This window comes from Silene latifolia, chromosome 11 (assembly GCF_048544455.1).
Source record: "Silene latifolia isolate original U9 population chromosome 11, ASM4854445v1, whole genome shotgun sequence".
Taxonomy (NCBI): domain Eukaryota; kingdom Viridiplantae; phylum Streptophyta; class Magnoliopsida; order Caryophyllales; family Caryophyllaceae; genus Silene; species Silene latifolia.
Window position 1 is genome coordinate 51393062 of NC_133536.1, and position 4941 is coordinate 51398002.

Here is a 4941-nt window from a genome sequence, read left to right on the forward strand (position 1 = left end):
GAATTGGTGAGTAACACGTGGTGTTAGTTGTGCAGCATGAAGTTGATACGAGATACGTTTCGGGTTGATAGTTGTTATCACATGATGTTTCGGGTTGATAATTGTTATCACATGATGAGCGATGGTTGTTGGTGTTGGCTCGTATGGCAAGGTCGATGTTTGATATATAATAGTTCGTAAGATTTGATGCATACATGTAGAGTGACAATTAACGGTGATAATGTTTTCATGATAGTTGTAAGAGTCGATAGGTATAGAGAGTAGACGGTGATGATGATGACATGCGGGGGATGGTATTTTCAGGGAGCAGTGGTTTGAGTAGGAAGTTTGGCGATGTCGTGTTTTTCCGTGTCTTGTGCGTGAGATAGGTGAGTTGAACTTCGGGGACGAAGTTCTTTTAAGGGGGGAAGACTGTAATACCCGCCCTTTTTGAGACCCTTTGACCAGCGTTGACTGACCTTGGGAGCGGGAATAGCCTTAGAAGTGAGTGCCAAAATCATCTTGGGTTGCGTGTTAAGAGTGGTACTCGACAGAGTAGAGGCTACTCGATCGAGTAGCTAGGTTACTCGATCGAGTAGGGGGCCACTCGATCGAGTATGTTGGGTACTCGATCGAGTACCGAGTTTTCAGCGAGGGTTTTATATCGCGTTTTGTTAAATCCGCATATCACTTCCGCCACTTTCCTCCTATCCTTCAGTCGCCTCTTTCCCTTCCCTTCTCCTCAAAACCTCCATGGAAGCCTATGTGAAGATCCTTGTACCTTAGGAGAGCGTCACTTGAGTCGGGTAGCGGTCTTTTGCTGAGTTTCTCCCTATAGGTATGTCATAATCATCATCCGTGTCCTTGTTCTTTATAGTTAGGGTTTACTTGTTGGTAATAGATAATTGTATTGTGGTTATAGGCTTTGCTTGGTCATTGGATAGGTTGTTTGTCGGCATGGATTGGTTGCAGTTGCTCAAAGGTAGGTTCGCCTACTCAGTTTCTGTAGATGGTCTAGTATGTCAGTCGTTGTGGTTGTATTGTGATTGCTTAGTATCGTAGTTGTATTGTGACGGTTGTGATAGTGATTGTGGTTGATTGTTTCCGGTTCTCGAGGTGTGTCCTCGGCTGAGTGGGGTCACTTGCGGGAGTGGCTTCACGCCCTAGTTTCTCCTTCTGTGGAACCCGCCACAGAAGGGATGTGCACATTAATGGACAGGGTTATCGCTCATTATGAGGAGCGGGGATTTGGTGGGAACGGCTGCGGTCCCCCACTGGCAGGACTGGTCCAGTGGATAGTCAATGACAGAGTTTGTTGGGTTATCGTGATTGTGTTTGAGACTGATAGCATTGTTTGTATTGATAATTCTAGTTGCCGTTGTTGTATCTTATCTCAGTACTGACCTTGTGTGGTTGTTTGTTTGTTATGTGTCTGCTGTAATCCCTTATGGTGAGCAGTCGGTCTTAGCAGGTGTTGATGTTGTTAATAGCTAGAGTCCGGGCAGGGATGAGTCTTCACGAGATTCGATAGTCATAGCGAGTAGTCCTTGAGTTGTATCTTTCATATCGTTTGTTGGTTTAAATCGCTTGTAATACAATATAATAGTTCTTTTATCGACATTTGATTATTACTATCCTCGGGCAACCGAGATGGTAACGCCCTTATATGCTAAGGAAGGCCTAGTTAAGGCTCCTCTGAATATGGGGGTGTTACACTTATATATATCAATAATACGATAAACAGACAGCTTAACCGTCACACACACACAATCACACCAGTCCCATCAATCTCAATCACCGACTGTCCACTGGACCAGTCCTGCCAGTGGGGGACCGCAGCCGTACCCACCTAAGCCCCGCTCATCATACCGAGCGATAACCCTGTCCATTAATGTGCACATCCCCTTCTGTGGCGGGTTCCACGAAGGGCGAAACTAGGGCGTGAAGCCACTCCCGCAAGTGACTCCACTCAGCCGAGAACGCATCTCGAGAACCATAGACAAACAACCACAATCACAATCACAGCCGTCACAATACAATTACTATATCAAACAATCAATCTCAACACATCAACAACCATCCCATTATGGGACTAATACTGAGTAGGAAATCCTACCTAGAAAGCACAACAATCAGACGGTCTCAACAGCTGTATCAAAAAGCCTCTTCTACAAATCCTCCTCCTATCATACATACACATAATCACTACCAATCATTATCTACAACAAAACCCCCAATTCCCCATATTAGGGTTTAAACAACTTAAAGGAAATACTATAAAAACGGTACATAGATCTTACCCTCGACGCAAGGATCTCAACGGTATAAAGAAAGGTGAAATCCGACCTTCCAAACTCTGGGATTTGCTAACAATGCGATTAAAGCGAAGAACGATGTTTTGTTTTCTCTCTTGACAGTAAATAGGTTTTGAAAAGTGTTTAAGAACAATGACGGAAAAGATTATATACCTAATCGCATAATTAACAAAACCCGAGAATCAACTCCCCGTAAACCGGCTACTCGATCGAGTAGCTAACTTACTCGATCGAGTGCTCCCTTACTCGATCGAGTATCAACGTTACTCGATCGAGTACCCAACAGGTCAGAAACTATTTTAAAACGCAACTCACCCTTACTCGATAGAGTAAGGCTTACTCGATAGAGTACCCAGAGACTCATAAATACGGAGTATTACAGTCTTCCCTCCTTAAAAAAAACTTCGTCCCCGAAGTTCAACCCATACATGAAACAACCATGCTAACTCGACCAAGACACAACAACATAACTAAGAACTCAAGAACTCGACCAAACATAAAACATGAACTATTAACACCCACTCCACCAACTATGTTTACTTCCTTAACATGACTCACGATATCGTATCCACCACATATATATCTCTCACGACACCAACTCCATACATAACCAACTACCATCCTCTAACACTGCTAGCTCCATAGTATCATCCACTATCAAATCCAAAATCAAGACACTCATAGACATCAAACGGAATGTTACATTCTACCACCCTTAAAAGGAACTTCGTCCTCGAAGTTTACTAACACTCATAAACATTATCATCCAACTGTCAACACTGGTGAAATATTCTCACACTCCCAAACATCGAACTACTACAAGTACGGTCATGACCTTTAAAAAAATTAACCACAACACGAATCAACCTTTTATTCGACATCAAGACTCAAACTTCTAAATATATTACCATATGCACACCCATCAAAATCTCTTTTATCGCATCCTACTCCTCTTAAGATAAATGTTACGTCCGCGTAACTCGCTAATACTAAATCTTAGATATATCTTTTCATTATCCTCATCACCACCGCATATCAAAGATAACCACCTATAATCTAAACACTCGCCATGGACATATCCAAGGCTCTCTTATTTAAACAACTCTCATACTTCACTTCACTCGTCACACCACCTAACCTATACCACAAAATCCTTAGCTTAACCCAAAACTTCACTTGTTCCCTATTACCGCAACATGACACACCTCTCTATATAAACTATATAAAACGCTTATCGGCAAAAGCATAACTCACGATCCACACTTGTTACGTACACTCACACTAGATCCTCAAGTTCCTTTCTTTCATTACTGCAAGACTTATACATAACTTAACACGAAACTTATTATTCAACACCCTACACTCACTGTCTCAACAAAGGATTATGAACCACCTGCATATATCAGATCATTACCACACATGTTCTACGAATCACTTGCCATGACTATGACTACCGATGCCTCATCTTAAAACAAGATCAAAATTACTGTAACAACTTCTCACAACTGTGTCCCATCAACAGAATGTCACTATACCATGACAACAACGAAAACGTGTACAACTCTCTTTTATATCATACTCTACCCTCATTCAAAAACTTAACTGGTAAGAAACATCGATAACAAAACAACTGTCTATCTGTATAAACTGAAACTCACAGGAAGCAACATCAAACAAAACAACAATCTATGTATGACTGGTATGTACTTTCGAAACTCGAATCATAATCATCCCGCCTACTCCACCACAACCGGTGACGGCATCACAACACCGCCACCAACAGCCACACCGCAGTACGAAAAATACCCGCATCTCAACACTAAATATCGTTCCCGGATCACCACCCGAGGCACCACAACCCCATCGATAGTCATCACAACTGCATACAACACCCATAAATACTGACTCAGAATAACTTCTCAGACAAGGAAAACTTACTCAAATCCACTTTACTAAATCATAACACAACATATTTTATGAATTAAACAAGTAATAACCTCGTGAATATCATCCCCTTACCATATCACAGATTGACATGTATCATGAATACATACAAGTACAGCCAGTCATGCCAGATCACTCAAATTATTACTTTTTTGAATATCATTCAATTAGATTAGCGTACTCAACATGCATTACAGAACATTTAAATAACAACTTTATGATAATCACACCATACCACGTCTTGTGAGGTCAAAACCTCACACACACATTTATATATCACAGACCCGTAATCACATCCAACCAGTCAATCCTAATCACGTAAGTTACCACTCAACTAAGGTTACCTGTCGCCCGAGCTTAACTCGCATGCCCCTCATCACCTTCTTCCATTCGTATAACCAGCACCTTATGCCATACATAACTACACAGCTAACACTCACTATGAGAAACCGCCTCCTAAGACCATGTCTTATACTTCCTCACGACCATACCTATCAATTTAATCTCTACAAAATCAGCCTCTTTAGAATTGCCATCTTTCCTATTTATCATTAACCTTAACCACTAGCGACAACACCTCCACACAACTATCGTTCGTACATCAAACTTCTTACACTCATCTCTAAACATCACTGTTTCTTCCCTATCTTTGGTTATCATTCCCAATAACGAGCATCAAACCCATCAACAAAATTACCTCAAC